Source organism: Epinephelus fuscoguttatus, linkage group LG1 (genome assembly GCF_011397635.1).
Source record: "Epinephelus fuscoguttatus linkage group LG1, E.fuscoguttatus.final_Chr_v1".
Lineage (NCBI taxonomy): Eukaryota > Metazoa > Chordata > Actinopteri > Perciformes > Serranidae > Epinephelus > Epinephelus fuscoguttatus.
In genome coordinates, this window is record NC_064752.1 from 42007922 (window position 1) to 42030228 (window position 22307).

The 22307-nt window shown below is 39.8% G+C and overlaps 1 protein-coding gene across 2 annotated transcripts in view; it reads left to right on the forward strand.

The window, feature by feature from the left end:
- cntn3b (contactin 3b) overlaps positions 1-22307 on the forward strand; it is a 159395-nt gene that overhangs the window by 61990 nt on the left and 75098 nt on the right. The window contains exon 1 of one of the 2 annotated variants that reach the window (XM_049573070.1): positions 20849-21239. The exons of the other annotated variant lie outside the window; for it this stretch is intronic. The gene's annotated coding sequence lies outside the window, so the exon portion shown is untranslated. Of the gene's footprint in view, positions 1-20848; positions 21240-22307 lie in introns of those variants that run through there. 2 annotated transcript variants of the gene reach the window in all.

The window sequence follows — 22307 nt, forward strand, 5'->3', positions numbered from 1 at the left end:
CTTAAAGAACACGTTTTATTAGGAGATGCTTCATTTTCCCCTTGCTTTTTGTAAAAATGATCCAGAGGCAATAAACAATAACTGCCTCTTTTTTAAGTATTAATGAGAGTCTATGACAATTATTTTTTGGGTGCTAAAACAACCCTTCTATCTGCTACAAAATTTGCTGGGCAGTCTGTATTTGTGTAATTAGTGCTGCCCTTTCAGTGCGGTAATAGTAAAGTATGGCCTATGAAACCATTGATAAAGCTGCAACATTATGACTGAGTGATATAATTGCCATAAGGGGCTCCTACATGTACAGTAGTAGGCTTATGCATTACAGTATATACCGTAATAAAAAAATAATGAGACTTTAACTGCCTCGGGGCATCAACAACCTATGAATTAAAAAGCTTCAGAATGACTCAGTGCAGCCATATCAACTGTATATTGATATGTTCCCTCATCAAGAATTATGTGACTCTGTGGCCACATAGATTTCGATTCACTTCACCTATTGTATGTAAATGTTCAGAATTACTAAAGATAACTACTGTATTGTGCACATTGCATAATTAAATTTGCATGACCAGGACATGTTCCAGCATCTATTGTAGGCAATTGTTGGCTTAGTAGTGATGTATAATTAATCACAATTAAGCTGTTTGTTCAGTATTCTCTTCAGTTTTCAAGATGAGGTTGCTTGTCAAACAGTTTCTTATGTTGCTTTAAATTGGTCATATTTTTAACAGAGGTCATGATGAGTATTAAAAAAACTGGCAATAATCACATGATCAGCTCTAGGGACTGTGGTGTCCCAGATATCCCAGTAGTTTCTATTTTAAAAGGCTGGTAGGTCATATGCCTCTATGAAGGCACTTTTAAGTCATGTAACAAAGAAAATTAAAGTTTGTTTTACTGTGGGTATGTCAGGGACTAATTCTTTTTCAGGGAGCGGTGAAAGTCCCCACTGTTGCCTGGCAACCGCAAGGTGATCACAAGACTCCAGGAAGTCACTCTGTCCAGAGAAGGGTTAAATCAAGCCCTGAGGAACAGTGCCAAATTTTACATAATGGCCAAACATGGAATTACAATTCCTGGGTCCATCAAGCGGGGCCATGGGGGTCCTAAAAGACTTTTTTCCCATAGACTTACATGGGGAAAGAGATGTCTGTAAATCAGTGGATAGATTTTTTGAGTGTCACAGTTCTCGCACAATGACTCATTTCACCATTGGAATTTCATCCATTTGGTCCACTAACATCTTGATTGTCTTGGAGGGTCACATGATTAAATGTTTATCCCCATTCGAGTTAGTGGAAGATAAATTTAGCTGCTATCTAGTCTCTTGCTTTGTGGGCCCAATGGCGCAGTAGATCCAGGTGTTTTCATTCCATGGAAATCAAGCTTTTTTTGGCTTCATGAGCCACTGAGCAATCATTAAAGCAATAACCAGGGCTCCACCTTCAGTGCTGTATCCACTTCTTGTTATACTTCAATGAAACACTTTTCTTGGTTCACAACTGGAAACCCGCCCACTCCAACAAGTTAACTGATTGGTCTGTCATTGAGCCGCTGAGCGACACAGGGGTCTCACGCTTTCGTCAAGAGTGGTCAAGCAGTGCACCGCAACCAAAGAGAAATAACAACAATGGCAACTGCTATTAAGATGGACACTGCTGTTAAGGCTTTTCCAAATTGACATGTCTCCTCAATATCCCCTGACATCATAGTTTGTTTTTACTTTGTCCCACCACTTCTGAAACCACAGTAAAACCTGTACATTGGCATGGCTAAGCATCAATGTGAACTTAAAATGACATTTGATTCAGGTGGATACATTGGTCTCCAGTGATTGGTTTGGAAAATTGAATTCCCCTCCCCCATGGAATCAATTATAGCAGAGGCAATGTCAGACTGAAGATGGAAATAGAGTGTAACATGTTGACAGTTTAGTCTGATATCAGGCAAGCTGAACATGTACCTCCACATAAGTCTCAAATTGTTTGTGCACAATTTTCTTCTTTTTAAAAACAAATTAAAGGGCTTACAGCCAGAATATTTCAAGCATTAGAAATCCGCAGGGCACTCTTCACCATAATAATAAAGAAATTAACATTTTTAAAATATTCTATAAGCAATTATATACTAAACAATTTAATCTACACTCAAAGCAAGAAATGGAACATTTTTTTTGCAAAGGTCACTTTACCAAAAATCACTAGACAACAGAGAGAAGATTTATGTAAGCCATTAACTTTAAGTGAAATCAAGAACTCTATTCAACTACACCCTAACAACAAAGCACCAGGCCCTGATGGTTTTAATACAGAATTTTATAAAAGTTTAATACCATCCTCGTTAACCCATTGTTTGAAATGTTGCAAGCCTCATTTGAGGCTAAGGCCCTCCCTCCATCCCTAATGGAGGCTAATATTTCCTTAGTATTAAAGAAGAGTAAACCGCCAGAAGAGTGCTCTTCGTACAGGCCTATATCTGTTTTAAATTTGGATATGAAGCTTCTAGCAAAAGTCTTGGCCTCACATTTAGAAGATGTCCTCCCTGCTATTATTACTAATGACCAGACTGGTTTTATTTGTGGGAGGTTTTCTTCTCATAATGTAAGAAGGTTACTCAGTGTTATTCAACACTCCTCAATGTACAGCCCTAAGGCCTTGGTTGTGTCTCTCGACGCAGAAAAGGCCTTTGATTGGCTGGAGTGGCCCTACCTTTTTTACACTCTTAATAAATTTGGACTTGGGGAGGACTTTATTAAATGGATCCAGATCCTGTATACTTCACCTCTCTCTGCTGTAATTACTAATGGGCTCAGATCTACTAATTTTAGCATTGAACGGGGTACTAGGCAGGGCTGCCCCCTGAGCCCATTGTAATTTGCTCTGGCTATGGAACCCTTAGCTGCAATCATAAGACAAGATGTCAGCATAAAAGGAATTTCCTTAAATGACCGTCAGCATAACATTTTGTTGTATGCTGACGACGTTTTGATTTATTTAGACTCCCCAAGGCAATGTATTCCTAAATTGATTAAGCTAATTGATATCTATGGTTCTTTTTCTGGATATGAAATTAATTTTTCCAAGAGTGAAGCCATGGCACTTTGTAGGTCACAAACGTCAGATTTAAATATTTCACAACCGTTTCGCTGGTCCCCGGCAGGCTTCTCATATCTGGGCATAAAAATTTCTCCATGTTTAAAAGATCTTTATAGACTCAACTTTGCTCCCCTTGTGCAGTCCAGAAAACAGGGTCTTGAAAGGTGGTGTGGCCTTCCCTTATCATTGCTGAGTCGCATCCATCTGATAAAAATCAATATCCTTCCACGGATCCTATATCTCTTTCAAATGCTCCCAATTATGGTGTCAAAGAAGATTCTTGCACAGCTAAATAGTTATATAATCTTTAATTTGGTGTAAAAAAAAGACCTAGGCTGAAATATAGCTTTCTTTGTCTACCTGTTAGCCGTGGTGGCTAAGCAGTACCGTCACTTTCATTTTATCAGTTCGCTGCACAGTTCAAATTCCTTCTGGAGTGGTTTATTGGTGATGCCAACTCCACCTGGCTTAGCTGTGAATCAGCCTCTTTAGGAAGGATTCCCTTGCAGAATATATTATATGTTTCTCCTGATAAGGTTTCACTACTGATTGAAGACAATGTCATTTTAAAGAATATGTTAAATGTATGGCAACAAGTCAGGAAGCTGGAAGGTTACAGTAACTGTTTTTCTTTATTAACTCCTCTTCATGAGAACCCAGACTTTCCACCTGGTCTTCAGGCCGGCCTTGCTGATGGAGCCACAGAGGCATGGTTCAGGGAGGCTCAATTCTCACATTTCAGCAAGTAAAAAGCAAATTTGGTGTTACAAATAATGATTTCCTTAAATTCTTACAAGTCCGTAATTTTATTTAGTCAAAATTAAAAGGGTTCTCTGGCGGATTTGCAATTTCCCCAATTGAGTCTCTGTTAAAAGACAACATTCAGCTTAAATTTTTTACGAAACGACTTTATAAGATATTTTGCAGCCTCAATACGGACAATTCTGACAAAGTTAAAGGCAGATGGGAATTTGATCTGGGTACTACAATAGATCCAGAGACTTGGAATACCTTGTTTAACCAATCTTCCAACTTCCTAGCATCTAATGCAGCCTGGGAGAGGAAATGTAAGATTCTACACAGGCTTTATATTACCTCAGAAGCCAGACACAGAATGAACCCAAATTTGTCAGATGATTGTATCAAATGTCAATCTGCTGTTGGTTCTTTTTTTCATTGTCTGTGGAACTGTCCTCATATCCAAAAGTTTTGGTTTGCAATAATTCAGCAGCTTAATGTCATTTTCAAGCGCCCATTACACCTTGGTGCAAGGACTTGTCTCCTGGGACTAACCTGAACTGAACTCCTGAACTACCATCTGATTTTCGTAACAGCCTTAGAAGACAAACCATTTTTATTTTACCGGATCTGGGACCCCTTCTTGGAATACCTGGGAACCACTAAATCTCAAAGGATTAAGTCAGGACTGATAGAACTGGCCTGGGAAAAGGACTTTGAAGTATAACTTTTGTGTGTATAACTGAAGTTTATGTGAAGGGTTAAGTGTATCTGGCCTTTTTTTTTTTTTTTTGTCAGAGGCAAGGGTAGCTTCGTGGACTCCTACTTGTAATTTATCTGCCTTTTTCTTTTTTTTTTTCTTTTCGGTTATTTATTTTATCCTGTTTTGTTTTGTCACGGGTTGTTTGTCTTATTCTGTCTCGCTCGGATGTCTATATTGTGTTGTTTTATTGTGTCTGTGCTTTGCTAAAAAAAAAGTTCAATAAACATATGTTTGAAAAAAAAAAACAAAAAACAAATTAAGATTAGACAAACAACATACAGTTGGTGTATTAGTGAATTTTAGAGGTGCTGCTTCCTAATTTGTTCAGGTGATTCTGAGTTGCCTCAAATTCTCTGTTGTAGACAAAAATATTCAGCTACACCAGAAGAACAAATACATATGCAATAGTTAAGTGAGAACTAACAGTGTCCAACAAGGCTTTACAGAAAGTGACACAGTCGGCCTCATGCAGGAAGCAATGTACAAACCATCTCTTGCTTTTGTTTGTATCCACAATTTGTTTTTAGTTTGTTTATACCCATTGATATTTGGGATTCACTAAAGTTTTCTTATTTTTGCTTTTTTCTTCGGTAAGAGAACATTTTTAGAGTGGCTGAGAGCACTCTTACAAAGATAAGAGAAAAACATCTTGTTTTCACAGTCCACAAAATGTTTGTCCAACGCAAGAAAACACAGGTTTTAAATTGGAGGATCATACAGAAAAGAACCAATATCCTAGAATTTAAATTAGAGAATTATATATTTTTGATTAATCATAACGATTGGTATAATGAATTTGTAGGACAAAGAAATACTGTTGCTCCACTGTGCCTAATTAAGGGTATAAGAACTCTTGAATGATGTGTTCAGCTTCTGAATAGTTGACATACTACTGTTAGTTGCTTTGGTTATTACAGATTCCAAAAAATCTGTTTGATGAAACTGATGAATGGCTGATGAGCTGTTTCAGATTGCCAAGAGCACTTCTTTAAAAATAATTTTCTTTTAATTTCAGCTCCTGTGCGTCTCTCTGCTGACCAGTGGGAGAATGTAACTAAGTAATTTGAGGTATTTTTACTTTACTTGAGTATTTTAATCACATATTACTTTCTTCTTCTTCTACACTACGCCTCAGAGTGGAATATTGTACTTTTTACTCCACTACAATATTTAATGGCTTCAGTCACTAGTAACTTTACAAATTAAGATTTTTGCACACAAATCCTATTTCAAATACGCAAGTGCAGCTGAAATGATTAGGGATTTGATTGACTGGCAGAAAATAATTATAAAAATAATAATTGCAACTATTTTCATAATTGTCTTTTTTTTTTTATAAAGACATTTTCCAGCTTCTAAGATTCAAGGACATTCTGCTTTTCCTGTTGATTATTTTCAATTACTTTGATTCATTTCATTGATTTGAATTTGTTATTTTACTTTTAATAAAATATATTTTCCTGATTGTACTTACATACTTTTGCTTCAGTAACATTTTTGGTGGAAGACTTTTGCCAGCAACAGATTTTTTTCTTTTAAAGGGTATGAAGAGTTATAAAGGGTCTGAATTTTCCACCACTGCCACTAACACGACATTTACAGCATTGCAAATGTTTTCCCATTGCTGGGCTTTTGATTTTCCAACACCAGAACTGAAACTCTATTTAATGGTCTGTTGATTTCGGTAGAGGTTCATCTTACCGCCTTTGTTTGGTGACGTCTCTCTGTTTGGTGGCATGGGTGTGGGCGGTGTGGGTTGTGTGGTTGTGCTTGCGCCCCTGGGGTTGGGGGTCCCATGGGGCTGCGGGCCCTTGCAGGTGATTTCGATGACCACCTGGGAAATATACCTGTGATCAAAGGTATGTATGTCCTAAAAGAGGCAAACCCACCTGCGTCATGGTTTTCTTTTTTCTTAGTCTTCTTTAAATAGTCAGAAGCTATCTAAAACAAAAGTATATGATTTTTCTATAAAAATATATCAATATACTATAAAACTATTCAATTAAATGATTCATGTCTTACTTTCTTTGATATTTTTGTCTGATATGCAGTGATGGTTGTTGGGTAACATGTATGTTGATGTCACTGACAATACATGCATGATAGTGTGCAATAGGGCCCATCGTAACCTCCTTACCCCGCTGTCAGTATTTGCACACGGCACATCACCTACTCTTATATAGCGTTTAAGGGGCATTACTTTGGTTCAGCTGTAGGTTATTTAGTATCACGTGGGATTCATCATTCAGCAGACCTGGGGAAGAGCAGATTTGGATGCATCTGGACCTGATCTGGAGGAATGTCAGAAAATGTTGCTGCATGAGGCCCAGTATCTCAAGCGCTGTTTCTTCAACGTGAAATAATAGAAAACACATATTCATACATTGACTCACTGACAGAATTTGTTAGTGACTATGTTATATTTCCACAGACAGAGTGCAGAAACACAATTTGTGCATTCAGGCTACTGCAAAACCAAACATGGTCTGGATTTTCCACTAAAGACAAGAACCCAATGAGAGGAATTGCAAAATGTGATGAAACAGCTGTCAGACAGTTTTGCACTCAGGAGACTCCACATCACTCACAGCTATTTCAGTATATTGAGTACACATCCTGACACTCTTTGCTGCTTTACAGTATATTGCATGCAGCTTAGAGTACATATTGAGCAGGCATCCCAACATATGACACAGACAGCACAGATTAATAATAAAACACAAAGCATTAGCTAGTAGTATATTGCCAGTGGCGGGGTGTTAATGACGAGGATTGGGACAAACTCCGGTGGGCTTCAGGCTTACTGTGAGCCAACTCTCAATATGAAGTCTGGTTGCAGCCTGAGTCGATAGAGCTAAGCATTTCTATCTCTGTCTTCACATAAACACAAGTTGGGGAATAAATTAGTGAACCCTCCCTAACATGGATGTTCCAGAAGTCTGCATCTAATCAAGTTTGGCAGCATGATGGTGGAGAGGTAGACATCAGAAGGAGAAGTGCTCTGTAATAACAGCTAGATTCCATGCAGGTGGGCAGCACATTGCCAAATGTTCATGTGAAGATGCCAAGATGATGTCCAAGCTTGTGTTGGTTTAAACAATATCTGTCCATGTACAGAGAGAGCAGGCCAGGCATGCACACACAATGTGTCAATCACTCAACACTCTTGAAAGTTTGGGTTGTGCCAGAGGAAGGACAAGGTTGGTAGCCAATGTTAACGTGTTTTTGGCCATTGTAGAACATTTTAAGATCGACTTTGGATAATTAGACGTGTTTTCTTTGAGCTGGCCTTTATCAGCTGCAGTACTTTTTTAGGCTAAGGTGTTCTCTAGGCCATAACTGGTCCAGCCATGGTCCAGATTTCTCCTTAGCCATTAGTTCAAGGTCCGCACAGTTTAATACATTCAGTGTTACACTAGCATTTGGCCATGGTGTCGAGCTAGTTTGCTGTCTCTGTCAAGTAGCTGTCTGTTAGTCACTCACTGTACAGCAGGAAACAACACTTCAAAATAAAAGCTCTGCTGGAAATTCACTGTACTGAAAAACTATCATCATTTCAGTCATTTGCGGTCCATTCAAAATTGACTCACAACCCATTTTTGGACCGAGATCCACCACTGTTAGCAATGCTAACCATAGCATGCTAACATATTAACATTAGCGTGTTCAAGCACATTAACAGATGATGTATGTGAGGCCATGCCATATAACCCATTAAGTCATGATTTTATAATAATAAAGTATTCTTTGCAAAGTGGCAAAGAGGGTTAGAGACTTGTGTTTGGATACTGTTTGCTGATACAAGTTAACATCTGTTAGTTGCCTGTGATAGGTGTGAGGGAAGGACACAGTCCTGAGAGGAATGTGGCTTTGCCTTAACTGATTGTGCAGCAGATTGAAGGACCTATTAAGGGGAGTAATTTTGCAGTCCTTGACTTTGATGAGGTTTCCTCAGTTGAGCCCAGTTTGAACTTTAGTTGCCTGTTATTTTCTTAAGAGTTACACATGTATCATGGTTGCACTGTGTTAATAAAATAAAATATTTTTTAACTTCCTTGGAACTTTGGCCAGGCTTCCTCTCAGTGCAACATTCGGACCTACTTACTGTTTAATACATTTTGAACCAAGTTTGTTTTTGTTTTTTTTTTTCCTCTGATTTTTAAGTGTTAATGTTGATGAGTGTTTGCTGTGTCAAACACAAACTTTGAACGTGTAATCCTGCAGCCCAATCGCCAGAAGAAAATGTTGGCATTGTATGCTTCTGTAAACCATGGATACATTATATTTGCACACTTTCTAAGTTTAATACCAACATTTCTAAAATGACGTATTTTCGCTCACTTTGTCATGTGGAGGTGGAGGAGATGGTGAATGGTGTTACTCCTGAGTAGGACGCCTATCAAGCTTCAGACCACTCGAGACCGCAAACGGTATGATTGTGATTTAGTGAGTATTTACTGGTGATTGGGTTATATCATTTAATCAGAGATAACCCCAAAAGGCCTCATTTTCATACTATACCTGATTTTTACATTTACATTATCACACCACAGCTGACACTAAAGCTGTTCCATACCTCCTTTACTGAATGGGCACTGTAAGTCAACCCTATTTATTGGTTTATTTTAAATTAAGGTGCATCTAATGTCGATATTTCAGCCATTTTCTGACTATAAAAGATCTAGCAAAAATACATGACAACAATAATATCAGCCATGGCTAATTTGTATGTTGTGCCAAGGAAAAGGCCATTAGCCAAGTTGCTTTGTATTGCATTGTACTGTTGTTCCATGTGCAATTATCCGATATAGTGTGATTACCTTAAGTATTGCACTTCTCTACAGTTGGAAGCAATTCTACTGTATACATTTTCCTTTCTTCCTTGGCATTCTTGGCACTGTGCTGGAGACATCACACACTATGTAACACTGTTGGTTTCTTTTTTCTTTGGGTTTTTCTTTTTTTCCTGCTTTTTCCACTTGTTCCACCTTTGACAAGTTCATGGTGAGGTGTTACCCACATCTCTTGGCTTTTCTTTGCAGCACAGACCCAAAGTGCACCAATAAAACATAAAGTGTTATTCTCGCCAGTGGATGTTGTTATACCTTCAACTTTAGAGAACTGGCAGTAACAACAATGAAAGCAGTACTGTATGCTGCCAAGCCTGCAGCTTAAAAAACTCACCAGAATCTCAGTCAAAGCTGTGTATCTCGCTAGGAAGCACTGTACACCTTCAGGTGAATTTCATCTTTCTGATCACTTTCCACTTGTTTTCTTTTTGTAACTTCTCCCCTCATACGGTGTCCTTTCGGAAAAACAAGTTCAATCCTAAGCATGAAAAGAGAGAGAATAACAATAATTAGACATCTAATGTTTCTGTTCTGTGTGCACTCCCTGCTCAGGGGGGGGTCAGTGGAGCTAGTCAGCTACAGAACTGCTTAAGAGTCAGTGTTGTGTTGAAGAGCAGCAAGTTTAGAGCTTCCCAGCCTCGTGGCCTCTTTAAATCTGATTTGCATATGTTTATGCCAACATATGGCTTCTTACAGAACCCTCAATTTGGTGCAGCAGCTCTTATCGACCCAACATTTTGTACTGGTTAGAAACATGTGGGGAAGGTCCTGGCAAGGCATAGCACAAGTGACCCAAGTGATGCATTTTGTATCAAATAAATTCACTCCTTCTTGTCAGAATCATATCCTAGTCGATCCAGAACTAAAAGCATACACATGGAATCAGTGGTTCTCAGTTATTCCTGTTTTTTCCGAAGTCTATCAAGGATTAATGTCTGTTATCTTTTTAGAAATCATTTAAAAGGTGCTCCATGTACCTTCAGTTTTGCCTTATGATCATCAAACGTAGGCATTTACAAAATCAAGTATCAAATGTAACTGATTGTTGTGCCTCCATTGATGTACTTCTACATAATATAATGTGATTCATCATCAAGGTTAAAAATGGGGCTCGGGTATTTCCCCACGCACAGTAGTCGCCAGCTGTCAAGCCCCTACTTGTGTGACATATTTTCAGTCACTGCCAGCAGTGCCCAAGAGGTTGATGAGAGCACACTGGGGCAGCTTGGTTAATGAGGACATGCCGTGACTCACACAAACACAAATATACACTTCACTTGAGCTTGGATGACGTGCTGGTTTTGTGGCAGGGGTTGAAGTGGTGGATGGATCACAAAACACAGGACCTTCCCCTGGGATCTTCCCCAGGAGACTGGTGTTTGAAACCCTGTGAACCTTGAGTGAACTTTAAGTCATTTCAAGGTATGTCGTCACTGTGTTTCTTTCTCTAAACCTAACCACTGTAACTTCACTTGCCTAAGCCCATCCTCTGTAACTTTACGTCAAGTGAGTGTTAATATAATTCAAGGTGCACTAATTTGTAGGATTTCATATGAATTGTGTGTGGATTTTCATGGGATATCATACAATCTGTTGTATGGGGATACATTGTAATGTCAGGTATAAAATATTTTTGTATCTGATTTTGGGCTACACACCTATAACTAAAAGTAGGATTGTTGTAACAGTAGATTGTGCTGCAGGAAGCTGTTTAATCCTTTTTAGTGAAGTTTAGGTCAGCACAATCGGACCTGTAGCAAATGCTGTCACCATTGTTAGCTACATTAGATTGGAAGCTCATCATATTATAACAAGCAGATGTTTGTTTTGCACTTTATTATCTTGTGTATTTGTTAATCTATGTATACATTTCCTGTCACTTATCTGGTCTGGGTTGCGTTGATTTTATGAATGATATCATAAGAAATTTTTGTTGTGTGCTGTTTAGAAGTAAAACAGCTCAGTAGCCAGGTTTTGCAAACCACAGATACTTAACATTTTTGGTGATTGTTGTGTCTTTCAGGAGTATTTAGACACCAAATGTGAGGTTTTTTTAGGGACCCATCACTGTTTTCCACCGGGGATAGTGACACAAAAAGCGGCTATTTTTTTTACAGAGATTTCCCTGCATTTACAGCGGCTTTGTAGCCACCAAAACCAGATAACCAGCCAAAACATGATCTTTTCCTAACCATTACTAGTATTGTTTTTGTGCCTAAACCAAACCACACATTCACTACAGTACTGCTGAACCATAAAGTCTCAAAATGTCTGCTACATAAGGCCCTTTTCCATCGCAGGAACTTCGGGGTAATTTTACGGGGCTGGGGCCAGGGCCGGGGCCGGGGCCGTTAGTGCGTGTCTCCACCGCAGGAACCACCCCCGAAGGACAGAGTTCCGGAACTTTTACGGGGGCTAACAAGTCCCTGTCTTGGAGTAGGTACTCAGAATGGCCCTGAAAGACTCCAGGCTGGGGCTTGGGATTTACTTGGTGCTGATTGGATATACTCAAGGAGGGATGTGATGTCAACAGAAAGAAACAAAACAGCCGGCATTTTTAAAACTCAGCAGATGAGAGTTAGCTCATTCATATAGCTTCCGCCGCCATGTAAAAAAAACCTCACTAAATGGCCCGTGAAAAAGATATTTCTTTCAGCTGATATCTTAGTTACAACATGATTGAGCTAGCAAAGCAGTTTTGTGTTGATATGTGTGGTATTCAGTTTTGGGAAATCACGATGTCTAGAAAGCATCAGTGGCTGCAGCTGACAGGGACAGCTAACAGCAGCAAAGCTAACATCAGGACGTCATCTGTTAAAAGCCTCCCATTGTCTGATACGACATGAAACTACTCCAGTTAGCTCAATCATGTTGTAACTAAGACATCCGCTGGAAAAAATATTTTTTTCACGGGCCATTTAGTGAGTTATTACAGACACCGCTAAGGGCTAACAGCTAACGGTGTCCCTACGTCGCCCCGGTAAATGGTCGCGCAATGATTATGTCATATCCAGAGCCCATAACTTTACAAGAACCTTCCTCGTTCTCTGCTCTCAGTGGAGACACGGGGTTGAGAGGGCCGAGTGAGAGGACGTTCCTGTAGTAGTTCCTGCCCCCCAAGTAGTACCAGGAACTTCAGTGGAAACGGGCCTATAATAATGTACAAATTCATGGTTTGCAGAAACATCCTTTTTTACTGAGACATTGCTATGTTTCCAGCCAACAAACAGTAGATGTTATTTACAAAGACACTGGTACATTTTTGGCCGGGATAGTGCCACCAAAGGAGGTTGTTTTTTACAGTGACATTGCTACATTTCCATAGGGGATAGATCCATTAAAAACTTTTTTTTTTTTTTTTTTTTGAAACATTGCCGCATTTGAAGTTGGGAATGCGCCAACAAAACTGGATATTTGAAGCTGAAACATGATCTTTTCCAAACCATAACAAAGTGTTTTTTTGTGGCTAAATGTTGTTGAAACAAAGATTTAAAGGCGCTGTATGTAAGAATGTGGCCAAAACGGTTACTGCACTCAAATTCAAAATACTGCTGCGAGTCGTGTCCGCCCCCCCTCCCCTACAGATTCAAGGTTGCTGGACAGCGGCATGCTGGAGACTGATTTGTTTGCCCATTAGCAGCTGCCGTGGCAGGGCTGCGTCGCCGCATCCTTGATCTTCAGTTTTCCAGCGGACTGTTCAAGCAAGTCCGGCTTCTCTGTTGCTAACGCTGCTGCCGGGATACAGCGGAGGAGAAGCTGGCTGCTAATGCTATGTACCGGGACACTGCTAACGCTGCTGCTGGGATACAGCTGAGGAGGAGCCGGCTGCTAATGCTATGTACTGGGACACTGCTAATGCTGCTGCCGGGATACAGCTGAGGAGGAGCCAGCTGCTAATGCTATGTACCAGGACACTGCTAATGCTGCTTGCTGTGCTGCTGTAGCTCAGTCGTAACTGTAACTGATGCTGAGACTCTACTGACTGTGTGACTGGTAGACAGCGGTGGGTGGCGCAACAGGCCAAAACACAAATTCAAAACATAAACATGATTTGCGGACCGTAAAAATTATTTTTAAATGCGAATATTCTGGCTGTACTATTGTTGTCGGTGAGATCAGTATGTTATATGAACATTATTCCTTGGTCTCTGTGACATATTAGGATGATTTTACGACTGTTTGCTTTAGATTTCTTACATATAGCTCCTTTAAAATACCCTTCTGGTTTTCCATTAGTTTGGATGTAATTATCTTCAAAAAGTTATTGAATTGAATTCTGTTTGGTATTAAACTAAAGAAATTCAATGTTACACTTCCTGTTTACATCTCCTAAAGCATAATGGGCAAAACACAAACATTTGTATTGAATTAAAATAAACAGAAAAACAAAAGAAGTTAAAAAATATTATGGAAATTGGCTTTTTTTGTTTTCATAAGTGCTAATAGCGTAGGCAACTGGACTTGCTTGCGTTTCTTGAAGACATTTTGTTCAAACATTTTTAACAGTATGAAGTTAGACAACATACATTCTCCTGTATTGACAAATGTCTGCTGTGTTGTAATTCCTGTGCACATGCAGGCAAAAATAATAATAGATTCACAATGTGTAATTGTTTTTGTGGAAATACCGTAAAGCTTCAATTAATAGACTGTGTTATTATTTGCTTAAATTACTGAACTCAGCAGGTTTATATTTGGGGCAGGCGACAGGATTTTAATTCCTTTTACACAAAACTGTTGCTCAGCAGAGTTGAAAAATACAATCAAATTGTTTATATAAACCAGTTTGAATATTATTTGTGTTAAAATTAGGCTTCGAGTAACATATCAGTCATGTGTTATCTTATGACACTTGATATGCCTGATGCCATAAAACAACACAACACCACATTATCCTGCTGAGACAATATTCATAGCTAGGATTAATTTTTATGAAAAAAAAAAAAAAATAGCAAAATTATTTTGAGCAGTGGACCCTCATGGACTAAAGAAATATAAATAACTTACCTGGTTATGGAGGATGGACACACTTTATGACAGCTTCAGAGGAAGGGAGTCATCACTTGTTTTTTCATCATGCAGGTAAATCTGAATGAATTACAGTTTTCTCTGGTTTCAGTAAAATGAAATGAACCATGCAAATGATATGTAGCACCTCCATATTGATAACAGTGTTAACCTTTATAAACTAACGTTAGCTAAACTGGGTAGCCAACAATCTGGTTTTATACATCCAAAGAACTTCTATTAAAATGCACTGCTTAGCAACCAGACCAGGTGTCCAACTGAGACAGGCCTTTAGTTGCCAAAATGTGTAGCTACATCAGGCTAGTGAGGGGGACTGGGCGTTTTAATGGGAGTAGGCTTTTAATTGAAGTTTTATGGTATATTGAATAAAAACTATTCTAGAACATGTATAGTGTGGCTGGCATACCAGATTGTGGCCTCAATTATTCTGAAAATAGCAATACATGATATGCTACAACACATAGGCCTACAGTAATGACTCTTGCATGAGCCTGTAAATGAAGGGAGTGAAAACCAGGCAGAAACAGTCTGCAGTTCAAAGGATTAATAACAAGCCACATTCTTCTCTGCCTTCATCAAGTGGTGAAATCTGACCCTCGAAACAGGTTTGGAGGGAAAACACTTGCTCTCTCTGTAGAATGTACAAAGACACCAACTAAATATTCCTTTTTACATCTATTAAGTTTTAAAGATAGTACAGAAACTTCAGATGTAACTGATTATTGTTGTGAAATGTACAGTGTCACCGCCATATTTAACTGTAAGCGAGCATTAATTTTCTTTTGTCTTCCTCCGCAGGGATGTCAGAGATCAGATTCAGCTATAAAGAAGCTCTAGACCTGGTCGACCTACAGTGTCTTTCTCCAGGACACTTCTGCAGGACTTCAGCTCTGTGAAACAGGCGCTTGTACGTGCAGAATAGTCTCATTACTCATTCCACCACCTTCGTTACCCGTGGGTGAAGGTGGATTATCTGCAGTGGCAGTGTATGTGGCAGCCTCATATCTCTGCTGACCTTGAACTGTCATTTTGCCAAACACAAACCCCCACTCCTACACACCTCTCCTCCGCCAATAAGATACCAAATGACCTTAATTAATGGCTTTTCACCTCCTTTGTATTTTCCATCAGTCTTTCTGAAAACCCCCTGGAGTTCTCCTGTGCCCAGAAACATTAAATATTCATATCTCCATCATTTTATTATTTAAGTCAATCAAATGGATTGCACCAGATAAAACTAACAGCAATTATCTATGCGGTGATAGGGAGATTTATTTAGTGTGATGAGTGACAGTTGGTGAAACATGAGGCTGAATGTCTGCCGCTCTCCCTCTTCTTTGCTTACTTTTTCTTTTTTTGACGACAGTGCGTCTTACAAGGCTTCCCTTAACTTGAAAGAGAATTGCTGGCACAGCTTATGAAGAGTTTCGAAAAAGAGATATCCACTTTTACTTAAAAAAAAAAAAAAAGTGACACAGACTCTTTCACAGTGGCTGACAACATAAGAATTACAAACTGTAGTGCCATCCAGCAGATTGTTGTGGATAAAATGGCTAAAAGTGCCAAAAGTGGTGTCTCTGTATATTGAAATTTAATGACAATGATCTTCACACGTTTGATTCTACTTTTGTTTGGGCTGCTTGGATCTAGACTGGACTGGATCAGTTTGAATAAAGGCTGTGATGTTGCATTACCACTGAATTTCTTCACGTATTAGAAATCAAAGGCATTTCATTTGCGTGTGCTTCTCTCCTGTGACAGGATGCAAGATATCTCCATTAGGAGAGAAATCTTGGTCAATTTTGTCAACTGACCCTGAAAAGAATGGGCTCAATTAATTATTCAGTATAATGATAAATGATATTGTTTATCAGTATCTGGTGTCTTTCAGTATCTATACTTCTGCTGAAAAGTCTGGTTCACTTCCTCTCAGTCATATATCAAGGATACGCATGACATCTTATGGTGGATGAAATAAGGAGCCTACTGCCAGTCATGATTCTTCAGGCCTTACTGTTCATGGAGATTATTGGCAAGTATGTTAACCATGAGATGCATTTCTAGGTAAAGCACAATAATATTTCTGGCCACTTGGAGCAGTACAACAAGCTGTAAACACAACATGGATGTGTTTTCTTGAGAGTATTGTTTCAGCTGCTGCTTCTGCTGCTGCTGGAAACAACACTAATCAGACTGGTGAGAACAAATGGGACTGCAGAGGAATCAAGGTTGTTGTTTTTTTGTTTTTTTTTTTGCATGAATAAGTGCTTGCCTATTGTGATCCAACACAGAAGTACCAAAAAGGTAGGTAGAGTTTGAGGCAGCAGTAGCTTCGTCCATAGGGACTTGGCTTAGGAACCGAAGGGTTGCAGGTTCAAGTCCCCTGAACTGGCAGCTGGAGAGGTGCCAGTTTGCCTTCTGGGTACTGCCAAGGTGCCTTGAGCAAGGCACTGAGCCCCCAACTGCTCAGTGCGCCTGCCCAAGGCAACCCCCTCACTCTGACATCTCCCCATGTAGTGTGTGTAAATGTGCATGTGTGTGCATTTCAAGCCTGTGTGTATATGTGTCAATAAAGTAGATCTTCTTCTTGAAAAAAGTTTGAAGGTAAAGGGTTTGTGTTCATCCCAGGGTGACTAAAATCATGTGCTTCTTTCAAAGGGAGCAGGCCCCCTGACAGCCTCTGACATTGTTTTAGATACAAGAAATCAGTCAGTCAAACAATTTGTTCATCCAATAGTAAAAGTTTACTGTTAATACTAACAACAAAAAATTGTAAATAAAAAACAGACTTTTAATTCTCCACATTATTCTGTCCCTGTTGCAGAGTGAGCCAAAGGGCACAAAAAAACCTAAACAAAGAGCCTAAAAAGGCTTAAGCATATATGGGAGCTGACAAAAACTGCAGGGCTCTATCTCACACCTGGCGCAAAGCGTTGCATAGCACAACGCAACTGTCATTTTGAGTTTAAGATCGACACAGTTGTCATTTTCTAGACCAGCACCCACGTTGTAAATTCATTCATTCATTCATTTTCCGTAACCGCTTATCCTGTTAGTGCTTGCAGCTGACATCGGGCGACAGGCGGGGTACACCCTGGACAGGTGGCCAGACTAGGGTTGACACACACAGACAGACAACCATTCATGCTCATGTTCACACACCCCAGTTTAGAATCACCAATTAACCTAGCCTGCATGTCTTTAGACTGTGTGAGGAAGCCAGAGTGCCTGGAGAAAACTCACACTAACATGTGGAGAACATGCAAACTCTTGCTCCCCTACCCCGGGGTTCGAAACAGGAACCCTTTTGCTGTTAGGCGATGATGCAAATGTACTTCTACCCATCTGTGCACCTATGGGTGTGAAGTCTTAAAGTGAGGTGTTGTCAGGCACCTTGTTGGCGCATTGCTATTTTTAAGGACTTAGGAAGCGATCACGCCATTGACCGACAAAAACTAGGTCTAAAGTCAGAATGGTGGAGTATTCACCTGCTTTTTAAATAGCCAAAAATACAGGAAAATTCTAATGATATTCTCACAAATGTGAATGTAGCAGAGAGCAGAGCAGAGCTGATGTCTGCTGCTGCTCCCTACGAAGAGAGAGACACTGTGTGCGTTTATGCACAAGGAGCAGTGTAACATTATTATTTCCAGAGTTGGATATAGTACTTTGATTACTTTTTGCAGTAACGAGTAACCTAACATGTTAGTTTGCTGTTTGAGTAATCAAATACTGAAGTACATTTTCAAACAAGACATCAGTTACTTCCATTACTTTTAGAACGCTGGTCCTTCAGCTCTGAAACAGTAACGGCTGTCGTTTGGTTCTAATAACGGAGATAATGTTAAACCTATCAGTCTGAAAGAAGCCACAGAGCTTGTGGCTCGCTATGTGGTTGGAGAAATGCTGCCGGTGTCTACGGTGGAGTCTAAATAGGTGGAGGAGGACTCGCTGACAGACATATTTCAAACTCAGGACTTGCATTATGCCTGGTACACGCTACACGCTGGTACTCACCAATTATGCCGGTTGCCTTTCACGGCGTGTGTGATGTCATCGGGTTATTCTTGTCCTATTTTTATTACTTTTACTATTATTTGAGTCACTGCCAGAACTGTGTCTGTTCATGTGCCAGCCGACATGTTGTTGTAGTCACCTAAAAGCGTCAGCAGATGGCAGGAGCTACATTTGAAGCACCATAAGTAAACTGTCAAGTTACTGTATCTTCCACAGGAAGTTCTGACAAATGTTTCAAAATAAAAGCCTATTTAGAAAATGGAGGGATTCTCTAGCCGAGGTTATAAGGGGCTTTTAATTTGAAACAAGTGTTGAGTTTGAAATGACGGTGCGATATGTTAACTTTACAAAGACAACGGGAGCAGATAAAAAGTAAATATATAAACACACAAAGGGATTAATAAATAACGGACCGTCTATAATGTAGTTTGTTTCAAATGAAGCTGGGAGCCTCTGCAGTTGTGGTGAGTAAAAGCCCCGCCGCTATTTGTTAATGTTATTACTTTATGTCTGACCGTGAGGATGTACCATTGTTTGCTAGCTTGATGCTAATGACAGTAACGTTAACTCAGCGGGTTGACAAAGTGCCTCTGCTGTTTCACACCATCATTTCCCCCTTTTACTCTGTGTGGTAACATCCCTAGAGGAAATATTAAAAACGCTGGGGTGTTGTTGTCATACAGTTGTCTATGGCAGCAGATCGTTGTGTGTTTGTACTGGTCAAAGTTGGAGACAAAAAATGTAGGCTTAGCGCCCTGTGGTCCATTGCCCAATAGGAAATGTAGAATACTCAGAAGTACTTTAAAAGTGCTTGAGTTACTTTTCTCAGGGAGTAACGTTGGAAGTACTTTTAAAGTAATTGAGTTACTTTACTCAGGGAGTACCGCAGTAAAGTAACAGGTTACTTTTTTAAAAAAAGTAACGCAGTAACGTACTTTGATTACTTTTAAAGTAACCCTTACCCAATACTGATTATTTCAGAAGCTAAAAGTTTAGTTCTGTTTCCTCTGTTGAGTTTATAACCACAGTTTAGTTTTGATGCTTAAATGTCCGATGATATTTGCTGCAGTGACATTATCACTCTTACTGCATTACTTTCAAAAACCCACATGCTTCACCAGTTTGCTGAATCCGTCATGTAAATAGCACCTGATGCACCTGGGAGATGACACTCTGATTGGTAAATTCACGTTGTGCCCAAAGCACACTAGTGATTAATTAAGTGACTAATTATAACCCCTTTGCCCCCTTGCACCTTAGCTTGCAGCCAGATGATGCTCTGTTTAACTAACAAAAGTGCTGGACATGTCCTAACTGCACTTGTGCTATGCACTTAAGACCACAGATCAGTTAAACAGGACCTACACACAGGTAACAATTCTCTTTAGGCTCCTCACAAGCGACTTTCACATTACACATACTAATGTGATCCACTGTTGACATGACAATATTGATAAGCGCAGCTTTAAACAAAGAGGACCTCATTACAGTTTTGAGGGCACAAGATTGTAGTAGCCCAGATGTTGTAGTAACAAGAATCCCATATTTTTATCTTTATTATGTTTTTATTATGTTTTGTTTTTCCATTCTAAGCATATAACTTAATGCAATCAAGGCACTCCACTCATGAGTTTACAAAGATCTGTGAAAAAATCTATATGTTTTACTATAGCTGCAACATGACATCAGTTCAAAATGACACCCTATGTGTAGGCCAAAGTCCCCTGTGTCTGTGTGGTCCTCTACCGCACATCGTTGTAGCTTCTGTACTTTAAAGTGCGGCAGTGCTTCAGTATGAAACCCTCTCACACTCTACAAAGGCTCGGGCTGAAGAGCACAATATGTGGGCTGCTTCCACATCTAATAGCGATGACTCCTGGTGTTTTTATGTGATGTATGAAAACCTTTTGTTGGTCAATTTCACCAAGGCACATCACTTTTTTTGCTCCATCCTCTGCCCCTTCTTTCATTGATCAGCAGGAGCTGCAATTCACTACAATCTCAGCATTAATTTACCACAAAAAGACTATATAACGTTTACTAACATGAGACATCAGGCAGTTTGGTTATAGTGACAAAGGATCTGTTTTGGTTATTTTCAGAATGTTCTCCACACGCGTTTCTTCCATTTTAACCTAATGTTTCCAAATATATATTCCTGTACATTTCCTCTTGATTTATTCTCTTCGCAACGATTTTATATCCCGGGATCAAATGTGCACTCACTTCAGCAGAGGAATGGCAGGTGCCCATAGGCTGGTGGCGCATTACTGTGCTGCGATGGGTGTTTTCACGCGTCACCAGTGGGCGCTTCTTCCTGCGTACAAAGAGAGCAGAGCCCGGGGATGCGCACAATGTGAGTCTCCGCTCAGAGGCAACGCTGTCCTCTCTGCTTCTTGGCAGCATCTTGTGGAGTGTAATACGAGGAGGTCGGGGAGCATCCTGGTGCAGCCTCAGCCGGCAAAAAAACTCACTGATTGTGGAATTTAACCGAGGCAGAGGCTGCTGTTTAGTCCCATCTTTAAGGACCGAGAGAGAGACGCACTTATAGACGGAGCAGAATTAAGTGCAGAGCGCTGCTGGAGCAGAGCAGAGAGCAACCCTCTTCTTTGGCTTGTGAGAGGACAAGAGTTGCTGTGAGACATGTTATCCGCTCACTACAGCCGCAAACAACACATCTAACGGACACTGGAATTACAATCAAAGCAGTTTAATGAAGAGGAAAAAAATTGCGTCCTAGAGGAAGTAAGTATCTGGTCAGAAATCATCACTGGCATGTTTGCACGTTATTTCCATGCCTTTTCATTTTAATACATCAAAAGCCGTGTGCTGATAAGTTAGAAAAATAGTAGAACATTCAAGTTAATTTGCATCAGAGCGAAATGAAATAACCCCAAAAGCCCTGTGGCGAGATCTCTTCATCTAATGTTCTAACATCGGAGGAAAGGGCAGTGAGGCAGCGTGCACACCGATCGTGGTCACACATGCATGATGCTGATGATTGCGTTTCTAGATGAGTCTCAAATGGTTTGCATGGTCCTACTGGGATTTCTACTGTTGGGGCTCATTTCCCTCATCTAGGACAAAGTCCATATGGTGCTGCTCTGCTCAGTCACACAGAGAAACAGCATCAGGACTGTCCGCCTGGAGAAAAGCTCTCTCTAACTTGGTTAAGGCAATTATTTCAGTCTCTGCAGAGGAAAAGAGCTCCTGGGTTTCTTTTTAAATAGTGGTTTTATATCTCATGTGACATCATAATATTCTGATATTTGTATAGCGTTTAAAAAAAAATCTCACAAGAGAGTGTTGTTAGAAAAAATATTGCAACAGCTTCAATATCTTTTTTTTTTCTGTTAAAGCAAATATTTGGCCACCAGTGGTCTGCACACAAGTATTCTTTTTCTTCCCACCCAGCCTGCAAAAGGACAGACCCAACAGTGAGAAAAATGCTCAGCCATCTTCAAAGTATCCTACTATTCAGCAGGGATTGTAATCATTCTCCCTTCTATTCATGTTTATTTATAGATCCTTCACACATATTTTGAGCAGTAGCCAAATGAGAGGTGAAACATGTCTTTGAAGCCATGCAGTGAATGATTCTATAACGCAGCGTGGCAGTGCAGAGATGAGTTTGTAGCACCATTTGCTTTGAAAACCCCTTTTGATTGAGCAAGAGTGGCAATTACAATGTACAACCAAACTGCCTTTTTTCCCAGAAAGGCTGTGAAATGGATTGAACAGCATAAAAAAATATATGTAAAGAGCCTGGCTGAGCAGCTCCTGCTCCTCATCCTTGACCTCCTAGTCATGTGT